This window comes from Rhea pennata, chromosome 25, assembly GCF_028389875.1.
Source record: "Rhea pennata isolate bPtePen1 chromosome 25, bPtePen1.pri, whole genome shotgun sequence".
Taxonomy (NCBI): Eukaryota; Metazoa; Chordata; class Aves; order Rheiformes; family Rheidae; genus Rhea; species Rhea pennata.
In genome coordinates, this window is record NC_084687.1 from 4949100 (window position 1) to 4965735 (window position 16636).

The 16636-nt window shown below is 62.5% G+C and overlaps 1 protein-coding gene across 5 annotated transcripts in view; it reads left to right on the forward strand.

The window, feature by feature from the left end:
* SOX13 (SRY-box transcription factor 13) overlaps nucleotides 1-16636 on the forward strand; it is a 24923-nt gene continuing 8287 nt past the window's right edge. For 4 of the 5 annotated variants that reach the window (XM_062595026.1, XM_062595025.1, XM_062595029.1 and 1 more), the window contains exon 1: nucleotides 1-95. The gene's annotated coding sequence lies outside the window, so the exon portion shown is untranslated. Of the gene's footprint in view, nucleotides 96-2309; nucleotides 2351-16636 lie in introns of those variants that run through there. The other variant, XM_062595027.1, reaches the window with a different exon arrangement.

The following is a 16636-nucleotide window of genomic DNA, read 5'->3' on the forward strand; positions in this document are numbered from 1 at the left end:
CAGCTCCCAGCGGAGGCGCCGGGGACATGGAGCGGACCTGAGCCGCGCTCGGCGGCGGCGGGGCTCCGGGCGCAGCGCGGCAGCGCGGCGGAGCCGTGAGTGCGGCCGGGGGCACGGGCACGGGCACGGGGAGGGGACGCGGCCCCGACCCCGGCCCCGGCGAGGGGCCGCGGCCGCGGAGGGGGAGCGTCGTCCCGTCCCGATGGCGGCCGGGCAGCGCTGGGCTGCGCCGGGGGTTGGCGTTGGCCTGGCAGGGCCCCCCCGTGCCCAAAGCCCCTCTGCTTAGGGAGGAGAAGCCCAAGGGGACAAGAGAAGCGCAGGGCCCTTCCCCGCACAGCCCCATCCCCGCTGCGAAGTTGAGGGGCTGAAAACTCCTCCGAGAGCTCCCGGCAGCCGAGCCCGCGGCGGGGGAGAGCGGCGGCATGCGAGGGGTTAACCCTCGGGCCAACCCCCGACCCCTGCACCAAGGGGTTACCCCCTAGGCACCCCCCGGCCACCCACCAGGCGAGGTCTCTCACCCCTTCCCTCTGCCCCCGGGTTAAGGTGGCTCCTGTCCCCACGTCCCTGCTGCCCGTTGGGTTTCTTATGAGCAGGGCACGGTCTCACCGGGCGGTCTGGGACGGGCATGTGGGGACAACGGGATGTAGGGTGGAGGCCCCGAGGGCCACCGTCTGCCACTGTTAGCAAACGGACACTGTCCCCCCGCCGGACGCAAGGACAGTGCAGACCGGCATGCGCCATGCACGGGCACGGTGCCCCGGCATCCAGTGCCCGCTCACCCCAGCGCACACTCGTGTCTGCAAGGTTTGCACACGTGGGGGGGGGGATTGGGAGCAGTCGGGGGGGGGGGAGCCCTCATCCCCTGCGGCGCTGCAGGATGGGTGAGCCGCGCTCCTGCCCCTTGCACGCTGCCCTCGCCGGCGGTTCGGGGAGCGCTCGGAGGGCAGAGGCGATTTCTGTCCCCCATGACAGCGTCACCTCCCGCACTCCCCCGGGGAGCACCATTTCGACACTCCCATAGGAAAAGACGCCGCAGGGTCCGGGCAGGAAAACTTGCTGGCAATGCTGCGCGCAGATGCTTGTGTGTCTAACAGGGCTTGGGGGTTTAATAAATTGCAGCAACACCATTCCGATAATGCGCTGCCAGAGAGCGACTTGGGTAGCGGAGTCAGCGCCGAACTATGCCGCTTGCAGGAACTGAATAACGGGCAAAGCTTGTCGCTGAAACCGTGCCTCCCTCGGCAGCGGTGGCGGGTCCTACCCGCTCCGCGTCGGAGCGTTTCTGACCCCGTTTCAGCAGCTGGGGGCCAAAGCCGAGGACCTGCCGCTCGCCGGGAGCTTTGGCAGCCGGGAGCCTCCCCGGCAGTGGGACTTCTGCGGTCCGCTCTGGTGGGATGCAGCGGGTCGTCTCACACCCTGGCGGTGCTGCGGCGGGGTGGCGGCGGCGGGGGGACCCCGGGGGAGGGGGTGCGGTGACCCGCTCCGGTGACCACTGCTGATCGGGGAGCACCGGAGCCACCGCGGGGGTGAGCTGCTGGGGCCGGGGCTCCCCCGTGGGCACCTCGCGGGGTGCTCGGGAGTTAAACAGCAACAAAGTTAAAGGAGCAGCTGTGGCCGAGGGAAACCAAAAGACATCCTGCTGAGGGAGCAATAAATGAGAGGTTTTTCACGTGGATTGTGCAAATAAATGGAAAGCTTGCTTATATCCACCTCAGCCTAGTGATTTCCAGTATTTTATGCAGGGATTTCTTTGCCAGTGACGGATGGTTGTTCAAGTCGCTGTTAACATCTTTAGAGGTACCTTCAGTACGGGAAACACTTGACTTCCAAAGCAAATTTGGAGTAATAGATTTTAGGAGTGAAAAAGGACCATTAGCTCAGCTAATGCAATTTTCTCCGTAGCACAGACCAGATAATATCCCTCAGTCCCTCAGTTACGCCTCTCCTGAGCCAATAACTTGCGTTTGTAATTCATGCAATTTCCTTTTAGTTCAATTTAATTTCATTCAGAATCCATTCGGTTGACACTGAGACCGTATTTTTTTTGAAAGCTGGTGATTTCAGAGCCTTTGTGTTAAAAATAGCTGGAGTCCTTTGACAAACGTGGGCAGGCTAAGGACATTTTTTTTTTCTAAACCCATTTGCTACCGACACGTTTTTACCAGCATCTCCCTTTGTGCTGTTTATTTGTTTCACTTTCCTACGAATGGCGAAGCAGCGGCTGGAGCGGCGAGTTGCTGCGGGCGCCGCTCGCTCCTCGGCTCGGGGCTCGTGCCGTGGTTCTCCCTCCCTGGGGATCCGACTTGGCATCTTGCGCAGGAGGTGAATTCCCTTCCTAGCAGCCTGATAGGTAGGAACAGAGATCACCAACTTTTAAAAATACATTATCTCCTGCTAAACTGGTTTGCGGAGGAAGGCGCTCCGGGCGACGGCGCTGGAGGTGCTGGGCGCTTTTTCCCGGGCTCGAGCAGAGCGCTCAGCGCCGTCTCTTCGGGTTACCTACGCTGGCATGCCCCGCATGCTGTTACTTTTTTTACCCTTGCCAAATCTGCACACCCAAACCACCCCCTCCGGAAAGTCCTCCTGACAAGCAAACTTTGTTCCAGCCAGCACGGGGGAGGGCAAGATGGCCTGGGGGGGAGAAGGGGGAATAGCTGGACTTTTTGTCCCTCTGCCGAAATGTCCCCTTTGAACGGCTTTGCCCGGGGAGCTGTGCTCTGGCACGGGGGTAAGGAGCGAGGATGGAGCAGGATCGTAAACTTGTTATTTGCTGCAGGGGTTTTGATTTCGTTCACGAGATGCAGAGGAAGGGTTTTCTGCCCGTGCAGGGAGCACAGCGGCAGAAGCACAGTAAATCTAGCCTTTCAGAGGGTTTATTTTTACATTAGCTGCTTGCTGATGGGCTCCCGGAGCGCTTGCAGCCCGTGGCCTTCCTGGAACGGGACTTGCTGGGGCCGAGCAGCGGGGACTGGTGCTGCAGGCAGCTCCGGGGAAGGTGGGCAGTGGCCGCTCCGGGAACCTGTAGCAGGCTGCGGAGCTCGTTTCCCACTCTTAAGGTGAGCGTCTGGGTCTGGCAGCGGGGAAGCGAGGCGGGGGCTGCTGGCCTGGTGCCGACGGGGTTGCACGGCCACGGCGGGTGGCCCTCGAAGCGCGGGGCCGGCGGGTCCGAGGGCCGGCCCGTCCTCGGGGCGGCGCGGCCCCGCTGCCCCGGAGCTTCTGAAGCCCGCTGGCGAGTGTGGGGTGGTTCGGCTGACCGTTGCGGGTGGCCTGCGGGTGCCAAGGCTTTGCTCTCCGTGCCACGGGAGCTGAGCGGCACGCGTTGCTCCTACACCGCCGCTTCCTCTGGCGAAGTTGCGGCTGCTCCGTGATGTCTCCCGTTCCCGTACTTAAAACCAAAGAAACTTTGCAGGAGCTTGGTGTGGTTCGAGCAGGTTGGTGCGGCAGGGGCCTGCGGCTCTGCTGCTCTCGAGACCCGGCGGAGTCGCGCGTCCGGTCCCTCGGCGCTGGCAGGAAGCCCTGCGAGCCGGTGGCCTGTGCGTCCGCTTGCCATCCCGCTGCGAACCGACATTCCTGGCTGCTCCAGCTTTATTCCACTGCAAACGCTTAGCACGGATTCGTGTTCAACTTGCTTCGTGTGTGCCTGTGTAATTGCAGAAATCAGAAAGGCTTTTATTACCTGAGAGACAACCCTTAACGGGCGGTTGTGGCTGATGGTACCGACCCGCCGTCAGTGCATCTCTGCTCTGATTTTACACTCTGGAAGTTCCCAGCTGGGCTAATGAAATGCATGCTGTTTATTTTCCTAAAAAGAAATGCATTCATTGAAAAAAAAAACATAAAGCCACACTCAGGCAGAGCAGTTGCTACCTGCTGCTGGAGATGCTGCGCTGGGGAATGAGGTGGAGAAAGGCCGCTTGACTCTTTTGTTCTCCTGTCGTGTGGCCGTGTTGCTGCGCGTAGCATCACTACCAGCCGGGAACTGCCGATGGAAAATTTATGTTTGCCTTAGGAAACACTAGTTTGTCAGAGCTGCGTCCTTTTGCCTGCCTGCTCCCAGCTTGGCCTGGCAGAGGGCTGGTGTAGGGCTCGGGAGGGAGAGCCCAGAAACGCCGCGGCCGGGGCTGGGGCACCCCCCCGGCAGGGTCCCGGGCAGCGTGACTCCTGACAAGCCGTGCAGGGCTATTCTATTTTATTGCTTGTTTGTTTATTTTTCACCAACTTGCGAGGTTTTGATTTCATTATGCTGCAGTGAGGAAGATTCGGGAAACTCAAAAGTTTTACGTGATGCATCACCAGTTTCCACCCACTTTGAGCTCATAGAAGAACACACAAAAGGGAAATAAATTAGTGCAGCTTACAAAAATTCTGCCAGAAAATACCTTGGTGCTTTTTACCCTGCTCTGCTCCATTCGGAGAATAACTCCAGGAGCCAAATCTGCTCCTTTCTGTATACTTTGCCGCTGACTTCAGTGAGGCCTGTGCACCGGTATCTCCATCCAGGCCATGTCCCATGCTCAAATGAGCCTCTAATTGCGGGACCCTGCTGGTGCGGGGCTGAGCAGTGCACGGGTTTGGAGCCCTGCTGCCGTTTCCAGCAGGCAGAGTCAAAGGTGTCAACCTTTGGAAAACTGGGAATTGGAAATTTTGCTGTTTGGAATCCCGCCCTCCTCCTCCGCTGCGCTTTATCCACCTGCTGGACCATATGTCCCACGCTGGAGCCGGTCCAGCCCCGAACAACAGCCCTTGGTCTGCCCGGGTGCCGCGGCTCGGCAGGAGCGGGCGGCCGAGCGGACAGGGCTGCGGGATAGCAGTGTCCCGGCTGTTTGCACGGGGCGTAAAGGAGGGAGGGACGTGGTGTGAATCTGCTTTAACACAGCGTTTATATAAATCTTGCTGATGCAGCGGCTTAAGCACACACATAAAGTGAAGCATAACATTAAGGGCACTGCTGAAACAGCCTTGTCCCCTTCTCCTGCGAGCACCGAGAGCAGCCCCCCGGACCTAGGATGGTTTAGCAGCTGCTCTTAGTTTAAGCACGTTGTTTTTCAAGGGGAAAGCTACTTCTGCAAGCATTGCAATAGCGGGAGGCTCCCTTCCCTGCCCTCCTTGTCCTGCTCCTGCTCGCAGCCGTTTAGCTGAAGAATGCAAATCGGGAGATGGATCTGAAATATTTGAAATTCTGCCTTTCCATAATTTAATGCTCCATTACCGTCCAGGCCTGCTTTAGGCATGTGACCGTTATAAAAGATGCAGTCTAGTGGCTTCAGCGGCCGGGTGCCCTCCCCCATCACATCCCCCCGGGTGTCTTATTGGGGAGGAAGAAGATAATGTGGCTCATCCTTGAAGCAGCCTGCAAGAGCCCCGTGGACCCTCACTCGCCCAGGCCAAAATCTGCTGGCCTGAGTCGTTATTTTTTTAACTCTGACTGGTGAAGGCGGCTAAGACACTTCCTTGTCTGTTGGGAGGAAGGTTGGTGAGGTTATAAATCAATACAGCAAAGAGATGTGGGGTAGCAGCGAGAGCAATGGGGATATTTGAGCCTCCTTTTTGTTGCAAAACGGGGCTATTCTGAGCTGGGCTGGCGCGAAAGAACAGAAATACAGACAGGCTGGTGGAAGTGCTCACGGGCACCGCCAGCGGCACGCGGGGGCTTCGGCTGCCCCGCGGCGCTCGGGCTGGGGGTGCCGCCGCCCTGCCTGCCTGCTCTCGGGAACAATGGCAGCTCGGCCCTATTGTTCTACCTTGCTCTCCCGGCAGGAAAGGGAGTCCCGGGGCTGCGGCGGCGGCGGCGGTGCGCGGAGCCCGCGGCTCGCTGTGCAGGAGGGCGCGCGGACGCGGAGGTCCCTGCGGTGCGGGCGCTGCCGTCCCGCGCGCGTCTGTCCCGCGGCAGTTCCGCGGGGGAATTCCCGTGCGGATGAGGCAGCCGGGCTGGAGTCGGCCCTGCTGCTTCCTTGCCGTGACACAGGCGCCTTCCGGAGCCGAAGGGCTGAGCTGAGGGCTGCGGCTGCGGAGGATCCGAACCTGTGCTAGCTGCTGCGTGCACAGAGGCAGTGTAATATTTGCTTTCCGTGGCGGTTCTCAGCCTGCGATTTGGGTGTTGGGGTGCGACACTGGCTTTTGGTATATAATACGATAATTTAATACCAGCCTTTGTGCCCAGTCCCCCTTGCTGCCTTGCATTGCGTTGTGGGTCCGTCCCGGGAACTGGAGTGGGGAATGCCGATGCCGGCAGCGTCCTCATCCAGGCTGGCCTGTGCCCTGCAAAGCAGCTCCTGCCCGCCCGCGTCCCCCACCCGCCCCAAAGCGGACAACTGGCATGCGTGTGCGCGCAAGTGTGCCTGCCCGCCGCTGTGCCGCGCCGGGGCCGGGCACATGGGCGGAGGAGCTGCCAGGGCCCTTGGGAGCGGGCCTGGGGATACGAGGGTAAATAAGGATACACGGGGGAGCGGGACGGAGGGGGCAAACAGGTGCCGTGGGAGCTGCACGGGCACAAAGAGCCCCTTGTGCGCCGGCGCGCGCTGCAGGGTGCACAGGCGCTTCCCTGCGCCCCCGGGCTGGCCGGGGGCCACCGAATCCCCCCTTGCGAGGGGAGCTAGCGGGAGCACTGCTAGCTGCCAGGCTCCTAGTGATGAGCTGGGCTCGGGCATCCCCCTTTGGAGACGGTAAGACCAGTGCCAGGAATGCTTTTAAAAAGTGCGCCTGGTCCAGGCTGGGGAGCAGGGAAGGGACGGTGGAAATGCAAGGCTGGTTCTAGCGTCGGCTGGATCCTTGTGCTTCTGCAGAGAGGCAGGTTTTATTGTGGTTTAGCAAGCCTGGCAGGACGGTGGCACGGTTTTCCTTCCTGCCCGCTGCGAGGTGCTCGGCCGGTGACATCCGCTGCCTGGGGCTGTGGCCGTGGAGCCACGAAGCGCCCTCCCGGCAGCCCCGGGGCACCCCGGCCCAACCCGGTCCCGTGCAGGGGCTCGCACCGGCCCGTGGCAGGCGCTGGAGCGCCGGTGCCAGCGCTGAAGCCCCGGTGCCGCTGCCTGGCCCAGGCCAGGGGCGGTTGGTGCAGAATTGCTCCAATGGGTCTGTGCTGAGGAAATGCCCTTCGTCTTCCCCCCGCTCCGTATCCGTGCCATTCCCGGGGTGGGGGAACCCGATATCTCGCAGGAGGAACTGATAGGCAGGTCACTTCGGCTCCGCTGAGTCCTACTGGGGGAAAAAAACAATGTTTTTCCTTTGAACAAAAGCTGGAAGCTTGCTTGGGAGCTGAGCGGCTCCCCCAACCACAGCAACGGTAGTGATAAAAATGGCATGAGCCGGACCCCCGGCTCCCTCCTGCCGCTTCGTTATCTGCAAACGAGCCCATCGGCGCTGCCCGTGTGAGTGGTGGCTGGTGCCGCGGCTGCGGGTCCTGCCCCGGCGCCGGAGGATGCCCTGGCTGCTCTGCGGGATGCAGAGCGGCGGCCGGACGGGACCGAGCGGCCTCGTGAGCGCGAGGACCCGAGTCCCCGCCGCGAAGCAGGGGTAACGCCGGCAGAGTGAGCGCAACGTGCGCTAGTGAGGGGCGAAGCCAGGCCAAAAGCGTTTCCCTCGGGGGCCTTCATCCGCGCGTAGCCAGCCGGCCTCTTCTCGGTGCGCGAGACGCAGCAGAGCGGCGCTCAGGGTTGCTGTGGGTGAGGCTGTGATGGCCTGGGGCGGATGATGGCCAGCTGCTGGCGCGGAGCAGGACCGCTCGAGGCTCCCCCGTCTTCCAGAGGAAAGTTGACCATTGCACCCCGCAACTGCGGAGCAGCTCCTGCTGCGCCAGCAAAAAAATCTGCTCCGAAAATGTCAACTGGCCCCAGCAGCTGGGACGCGGCCTCGAGCGGAGCCTTTCCGCCTCCCGCCTTTCCAAGTAAGCAGCTGGCGGGGGCTCTGCTCCGCTATACGGACTTTCTTGCTGCAGTTTAGAAAACCGTGCGAAACGACTGCTTTTGATACTTCCGGGGCTCGTGGCAAGTTCGGGGGGAGAAGCGATGCGGCCAGGCGCCGGCGGCGGAAATGCACAGAGCCGCGCTGCGTTCGGAAGTCGCCCTGGGCTCCGGGGGCTGAGTTCGGATTCGCCGGGGCGCCCGTGTCCCCTTTGGGGCTCACGCGTGCACCCAGCTCTTCTGGAAAAAAAAAAATTGGCGGGAAAAAAAAGAAGGGGGAGGTTGGAAAGAGCAAATAGGGCCACTGAGTGGGGAGGTCGCCTCAAGCCTGGAGGCAGCTGCTGGAAAAAAAATGGCTTTGGAGGAGGTGTAAAATGCTACGAGAAGGGCAATGAGGGCTGGTGGTGCTGGGGCGGGGGCTGCACCCGTGGGAGCATCTCCCGGGGAGGCCGCGGCTGGGAAGCGGCTCCGCGGCCGCGGAGGCGAGGGGGCGGCGGGCACCGCGGCGGCAGCGGCGCTGCCCTTCCCGGCGGAGGCTCCGAGGAAGCGGCCGGCGGCGCGGGAGCCCCGGGCCGCCCCGGCACGGACCGCTGGTGCGTCCCTCGGGCCGGAAGAGCGGCCGCGTTCGCTGCAGACCTCACCTGACGCCCTGTCCCACGCATCCGGCGCGCCGAACGAGCGCGCTGCGCTCGCTGCCCCTCCCGGCACCTTTCAGTCTCAAAGGTGCGCCGGGGGCAGATAGCTATCAGATCAGATTAGTTAAATGTCTTTTTTTTTTTCCTATAAACGCAGAGCAGGAGAGGAAAAGGGTCAAATGTCTCGGTCCCTCCATCATGCGATAGGAAAGTACTGCTTACGAGCGAGCCGAGTCAAACGTGCCCCCCGCAGTGCCTGGAAACGCTGAGTGCGTGAAGTCGCACAAAAACTCCCTGGAGAGCCGCCGCTCGGGTAAGCCGCAGGGCTGCTCGCGGCGAGGGCAGGACAGGGCGGCGGAGAAAAGGAGGGAGCCGCGAGAGCCGGCGCCGGCCGCTCCGCCGGGTAAGTCGCCGGCTGGTCCCTCCTGCCCCGGCTCCGCCGGCCACCCTCGCCTCCCTTTACCGCAGCGGGTTTCGTTTGTTTGCTCTGAGGCTTCTTTTATAATTTTTTATCCATAATTGATCCCTCGCTGTGCAGTGATGCAATTTGCAGAGGGGGAGAGCAGCACGGCGGAGCCTGCCCGTGCCCTTACGGAGGGTCGCAGGGAAGGCGGGTGGGACGGGGGGGGGTTTGCAGGGCCCCCGGGCGCTGGAGCAGCTCTGAGGACCTCGGCACCGCCCCGGACACCCGGGATCGGCAGCCGCTGCCGGCGTCAGTGGGGCCGGGAGCCTGATCCGGCCGGCGTCCCCTGGGTACCCGGGAAAAGCTCAGCAGCTCTCAGAGCCGGTTTTGCTGCTGTTTCCCCGCTGCCTGCAACCAGCCAGGCAAAGGCTTCTGAGAGGCGAGAAATTGGTGTGGAACTTGATTAAAAAAAAAAATTGATGCAGAAAAAAAGGTGAAGAAAGGAAAGGCAGTGGAGGAGGAGGCGGGGGAAGCTTCTGCCCTTTCCCCTGCGCTTTCACCTTTCTCTTCCCAAGCCGCGTGTCTTCGTGGGGCGAAGCTGGACTGTGCTCTGCGCTCCCGTAACCTTCTCAGAAAGCAGTTTTGCTGCTTTTTTGAGATTTTGCTAAGGGCTGGATTCGACCGGCTCCCTCCAGGCTGGCGCTGAGCGCACGGACTGGCGCCTTGCTGCTGGTTCGGGAGCTCGTAAGGGCTCGGTAAACGGCAAAGAGCCGCTGCCAGGGCGCTGCGGGGCGGCACGCTGTTGGCAGCGCGCCCCGAGGAGGTGCCGCTCGGGCACCGGCCCTGCTCCGCCGGCTCCCGCACCGCCGCCACCGCCCTCGGCCATGCAAAGCTGTGACCTGTGCGGGGAGGTTCGGATTCCCTTTTTTTCCCTTATTGATGCGTCTTGTTGGCCAAAGCAGCCCGCTGAGGCCGGGAGATGGGTCCCGTGCAGTGCCCGGCGTCGCGTGGGCGGTCGCGTGGGCTTGTTCCCCACGCCTCGCTCCTCGGGGCTTTGCACCGTTCTCAATAATTCCAGCGCGAGTGGATGGAGTTTCCTCCGCTTCCCCGATGAGATCATTCCTACGCTAATAAATCTCACCATCAGGAAGTTCCACCTGATGTTCGGTTTAATTTTTCCCCTCCTTAAAACCCTCCTATCACTCATCCCAGTAAAGGAAAAGCCTGTTTGGGTCAGGGCTGTGAAGGCGGTGGACCTGTGCCAGTTTACACCCGGGGAAGGACCCAGCCGCCTCGCTGGGTTTGGTTTCATTACAGTTATAAAACCGCTGGTCGGGCAGCAGCGGCTCGTTTCGTCCGCGTCCCGGCAAGAAGCGCGCAGCACGGCTCCGGCCGCGGCATCGCTGCCCTCGGCCGCGGTGAGCGCCCGGCGGGCCGTCTCCTCCGGGCCGGGCGCCGGCGGCACGGGCGGGCGACGCGCGCGGGCGCAGAGCCGGCCGCTGAGTAATCCCGTACGCCAAGACCGGAAAGCGTCCCTCTGCCAGCTCATAAGGAACCGGAGCAAGCTGAAACGTCAGAACCCCCGTGAAACCCGAATTAGCAGTAAATTGGAAACTGTTAGTAAGAGAGGGGCCGTTAGGGGCAGTGGCCTGCTTAAACGCGTGCCGAGCGGGCTGGAGCGGGCTCGAGGACCCAGCCAGAATATGAGGGTTTTGTCGCTGTGCTTGGTGCGTCTCTGTCCCTCACCGTTCTCGCTGGAGACGTTTTCACCGTAGCGTTCCCACCCGGAGCATCCCGCCTGGCCAGGCTGGTGCCGTGGCCGTTCCCAGTCTCCGCTCCGTGGGAGGCTCTGCAGCAGCTTCCCCCTCCTGCAAAACCTGCTTTTCCCTGGGCTCCGTGCCTCGGGCAGCCCCGGACGCCCGTCGTCCTGGCGGCAGAGCCCATTGCTCCCCGGGAGACTCGCGGCACGCTCCCGGGGACCGGCTCGGTGCGGGAGTGCTAGCCGAGCAGCGGGGTTTCCGCCAGGCGCCGGCGGATCCTCCACCCAGGACGGCCTTGCGCCGACGGGCCGTGGCCGGGGAAGGGTGCGAGCACTGGGAAGAGGCTGAGTTTGATTTAGTTAAGCGAAAATATTCCATAAGCCTCTTTTAGAAAAGCAGGATGTGAGTCTCCGAGTACAGCGTTTCTCCCACTAAGGACTAAATCTGCTCTAGCTTAGCGCTACACAGCTTTTCAGTGCTCGCAGACAGTTTACACAAAGCTGGGACCTTAGACGGGTGTGTGCAAGAGAGATGGTGGAGATACAGTCCTTTGGTTAAGCAGCCCAGGTCCTTTTCTTCCCCTCTGCCACAGCCTTGGAATTAATTCTTTTCTCCCTGTCTTGCAAGTGTAAATTCTTAAGTGAATTTAGTGATTAACACTTTCTTTTTCTCTCCTCCCAAGTTTTGAATAGCACGGCTGATTAGATTTTCCCCGTGAACCTCCGAAGGGTTCCTCTGCTGGCATGCATCAGAGAGATATGCATTTAATTAGCAATACTAGATAAGGCCTAGAGGCCTTCAATGAAGGTAGGTTGGATTTTTGGAGAGAATTAGTGAATGCTATTCGAGTTGGTCATAATTGCTTTAGGGTTGAATTTTGCTGCTGACCAATCTTCCGTGCAGTAATAGGAACCCTCCATTTCTAGTTTTCATCTCAGCAGATGGAGCAGCAATGGTATTTCCCCCCCCCCCCCCCCCCAAAGAGTCATAGCGTGGCAATGCTGGAGCTGTGGAAATAGCAACTCTTCCTCCTTGCAAAGAGGCGAAGGGATCCCCAAGATCCTTCCTCGCCGCGGGGGCATGGGCACAGTCCTGGGCCGGCTGGAGAAAGGGGGAGGCGTGGGGGCGATTAGGGGGCTCGGGGACCGCTCGCAGCGGGGCGGTGAGGGGGTGGCCCACTCCCGGGAGTTTCCGTGATGCCGGTGCTCTCCTGGCAGCGTCACCGCCTGGCTCCGACGCGTGGGACGTTTCCGGAGGTGTGCCCGCCGGTGGGGCCAGCCCCGGCACGGTCCCGGGCGCGTGGATTTGGGGGTGTTCGAGCCCCAGATCCGGGGGTGGGAGGGCCAGGGTGGGCACTGCCTTTGAGCCGCAATCCTGGGAGCTGATGGCTGGAGGCAGAGACCGGCCTGTTCCGCTCGGACCGCGGGAAATCCCGGCTCTCCCGGAAGCGAGAGCTCTTGCCTGCGATCCCAGGTCTTGTTGGATGCGGAGGGGCAGCCGGGTCCGAGGGTCGCTCTGCGGCAGAGCAGCAGCCTGGCAGCTCTCTTGCCGTTTGGGGCTCCTGACGGTTTCCCATTTGTCCTGGGAAAAGCCCAAGGCTCCAATATGTGCTGTTTCAAATAGCTTTCGTGAGACTTGACCGTGGCATGACACAAGCATCCTCTAAAGCGCAGAGCCAGGCTTATAAATTCCTATGCCCGTAGCAAGATGCCCTTGGTTCCTACAGCCAGATCTGCAAACTGGAGCTTGTTGAAAAATGCAGATGTTTTTCGTACAAAGGTGTTTTACTTTCTTTTTTTATCCCACTGAAAATGTGTATGTTCTCCCAGCCAGCCACTCCGTGTCGCAGCTGCAAATTCAGCCAGGTTTGCACAAGCAGCAGTAAATCAGGCCGTGCCGTCTGCTTTTCTTTCTCCAGGGTTTGGGCTGCCCTGGGCAGGTGGGGATGAGGATAGCTCCAAGAAGTTTCTGCTGGTTTGGACTGAAAATCCTGCAAGCCCAGCTCAGGAAAACGGTGGTTCAGAGGATCCTGCACCTAAAGGTGTCCTGCTGGGGTGTCCCTGCTCCACCCCCCCTTCCCTTGCCAGCCCAACCGTCCCCCTGTTTGCCATCTCAGCTGCCCGCGGGAACGAGCTCCCCGTCGGCTGGGGCTGATGAGTTCGGGGGGGGGGGGGGCATGAGTTCGTCGGTGTCTTGCAAGAGACACGGGGCTGGGTGCAGGCTCATGCACAGGGGCGCAGACCCGGCCACCGGCGCTTCGCCGGGCCTGTCTCTGAATGGGGCTGATGCTTAGGGCAGCTTGGTGCTGAGCCCCACGGTGCTGCGCCTGCTTTGCTGCTACAGCAGCGCGGTAGCAGGGTGCAGAAGAGCCCCGGGGCGAAGGGCTCGGTGCTCAGCCGCAGGCGGACTGAAATCCCAGCGCTGCATCACGAGCCCGGAGTCCGGAAACCACGAGCTTCGAGGTCGTCGCCTCTTCTTCCGTACGCATCCGAGCTGCATTTCGAGCACGCCACGAGGGCTGCTCGCGGCCGCGCGCCCAGCCGGGCGGGCTGGCAACCTCGTGACCTTGCCCCGCGCCGGGGGCCCTTCGGCGCGGCTCTCCCTGGACATCCCTCCGCGGGCACGAAGCGGAGGAAGCCATCTATTCTTTTATGTGCGAAGGCACGCTGGGCGGAAACGCTTGGAAAGAGCCCCAAAAGGACATTCCAAGTCTAGCAGGAAAGCGGCCTGCTCGTCTGGCAGGAGACGGGCTATTGTCTCTCCTGGTGGCCAGCGGGGATTCCTCGGGCCCTTTATGGACGAAGAAAACCTGTGTGTGTCTTATTTTTTCCTCTGCCCACTCTCGAGGGGCTACAGGGGTGGGGGGGGCACAAATGCTGCAGCATCAGTGTGGCTTTTGCAAATGCAAGGATGCTTAAATGCCACCCTCTCCGCCCATCCGTGCGGCAGGATTGGCCCCTGGGCGCGGGGCGCGATTAGCACCCGCACCGTGCAGGAACAAGCCCCTGAACCCGCACTTCTGCCCTTTCTTTCTCTTGAGACGACTGAGGCTGGAATTGCTGCTGTAAAACCTAACTGCGATTGCCTTAATTGGATCTTCTTTATGGCTCTTCCTCGCGCGCTGGCTGCTCGGGAGAGTTTGCGCGGTTGTGGCTTTCTGCCCTCACTGCACTCTGCGATACTTTCGCCAGCGCTTGGGTTTCAGGTCACCCCAGCGCGGGCGCTGCATCCCTGCCTGAGCCCCTGGCAGAAACTCTGCCGCGACTTCGGGGAACCCAGGCGAGAGCAGCTCGCTTGCGGGCTTCCCCCGGAGCGGCCCGGGCCGCCGAGAGCCTCTTCGTTGCGGCAGGGTTTTCGGTGAATACCTGCGGTGTCTGCGAAGGGGAAGGACAGGTCCAGCCGGTGGCACAGGCTTTTCTTGGCCCTTGCTCCGAGCGCTCCGTGCAGGTGGGTGTTGCCTGCAGCGACCTTCTCTGCAAAGCCACGTGCTGCGTGCGGAAGGCAAGGTCGCGGCCGGCCTCGTGCCGCTGTGGAAGCGAGCGGCCCCCGGCGCCGGGCTCGTGGGTGCCCGTGTCGCTTCCGGGGCCGCAACGACTTGCGGTGCTGGGGGTGTGAAAAGCCCGCGTCCTCGCAGGGCCAGGGTCTGGGACGAAGGTGTCGCGCGAGGGTGCGTTGCTTTACCTCCCCCGTGCTCTGGGCTCCTTCCCAGTGCTCTGCGCCGGCCACCAGGAGCAGGAGCCTCCTTGCAGCAGCCGGGGAGAGCGTTTCCCTGCCGCCGGGCACGGAGAGGCTCTGGGTGCCCCAGAGGCTTGGGGGGGCGGGAGGTCGCAGGTGCCCTGGTTGCACGGTGCTGGGGCAGGGTGGGGGGGTGTTGGCGGCTCTGCCCCCAGCATTTGGAGCCGCTCCGCTGCAGCACGAACAGGGGAGGGAGGGTCGGCTCGCAGCCAGGAAGGGTGGCACAGCGCGCGGGGAGAATTGCAGGATGTGCCGTTCTGGGGTACTAGTTCAGAAAGAAAAGCTGCCGCCACCGCAAAACCTCAGCCCGCGGGCCCGCCGGCGGAAACGGGCCGTTCCCGCTGGAAGGGGAGGACGCCGGAGCACGTTGCTGCCCCCCACCCCATGCCCTGAGCGTCCCCGGGGGGCAGCCCCAGTTTGGGTCAGGTCCTGCCCGGAGCGTGCAGGGCAGGAGGAGCCTCAAGCCGAGCAGCAAAGCGGCCGCTGCCAGCCGCAGCCGCCTGGGCACGAGCGCGTTGAACAGTGGGGGGATTTTTTTTCTGCCTTTGAAAGGTGCTGGGCCATCAGCAAAGCCCTGAACTTCTCGACCAAGCTCCTGGGTTTATTCCTGTCACCGAGCTGCGGAGGCGCCGGGGGCACGGTGCCCGCGTGGCTTTTCGTGCCTCAGTTTCCCCTGCTGGGAGGCGGCGCGCGGGGCGCGTGGGCAGCTCGCGGGGGGCGAGCCCTGCCGGCGGCGCGAGACGAGGCTTCCCGCTGGCTCCCGGCCACGGCCGTTTCGCTGCCAAACGTGTCCGTTTCCGCCCCGGGGCCGCGGCGTGTTTCCACGAGCGGCGCGGCGCGGGCACGGGCAGGACGCCGCGGCCCGGCTGCTGCCACCGCTGCCACCGCTGCGCCGGCCCCGAGGAAGCCCCGCGGCCTGCAAAGCGCACCCGTTTGTCCGGCGAAGGGCAGGGAACCGGGATTAAAAAAAAAGCCCCGCTAAGATCAGAAACCCCGGCGCACCCGTGCCCCATTGTGGAGCTGTAACACTTCCCTTGGCTTTATTGCTTTTGTCCAACACCCTATTGTTCCACTTCCTTTTGTCCCTTGCGCGCAGCCCTGGCTTTGCACTACCCGGCCGCCTCGTTGTTTTCGTTTCTTTTGTTTGAAGTTCCTGAGAGGAAGGTTTTATTTTCAGCCGTTTGATTAATTCGCAGCTTGAGCCGGGTTTTGTTTGTTATGTAATTGCTGCCCCGAGCCGGGCGCTGCTCCCGCCGGCCGGGCCCGGCGCCCGCCCCCCTCGCTCCCATTTTCGGGGGGTCCCCGGGAGCGGAGCTGCCCAGTGCGGGGGGGTCCCCGCCGCCCCCAGCCCACCCCGGCGGCCCCCGCGGTCCGGCTGGTCCTGCTGCCCGGCTCCTGCCTCCTTTACGTGCCAGCGTAAATCGGTTCCTTCGCTGCCCATTTTCCACCCGGAAAGGCCGGCGCGGCGAGGGCGATGTTGGTTCCCATCCGTGCCGCGCCGCGGGAGGCTCGGTGGCCAGTGCAGGGAGAAATCCCTGCTAGCAGAGCATCTCTGCCCCCTCGGACGTGCCCGGTCCCTTGCCGTGATGCACGTTGGCTCGCTGCCCTGACGGCCCCGTGCCCCGCTCCGGCCCCTCGCCTGGCCCTGGCGTGGCCGGTCCCAGCTCCGAGACGCGCCAGGGGCTCCCACAGGAGCGATTCTGGTTGAAATCCCAGGCATTGTTTAGCTGGGCCAGGATTTCCACTTCCCTTTGGAACAGGAAACCTGCCTGCCGTCCCGCAGGCTTTCGAGGCACGGCCAACTCGCGAGCCGGAGCCGGGGCCGCCCGGGGGCTCGGGTTCAGCACGGGGCTCCGATGCCGTGTGTCGACCGCGGCCAAGTCCTGGCGCGTCTCGGGTTCCTCTCCCGCGGGCTGTTAGACGAAGCGCAAAGGCACACGCGTGCATTTGCCCTAAATCTCGTGCTTTTAGGTGGGTTTGCCTCGAGGCTCTGTTTAGCACTCTGTTCCCATGGTGGCCTGGAGAAAGGAGGTGCGCCGGGTTTGTTTTCCGTGGCTAAGCTATGAAAAGCCAAGCTCGGGAAGCTGGGAACGATGAGGGCACCGCGGCGGAGGGCAACACCAGTGCCCTGCCAACCGGGAGCGAGGGCTGGGAAAGGGGGTGCCTGTCACCTTGGGGGGCGCAGGGGCACCCCGCGGCTCTGCTAAC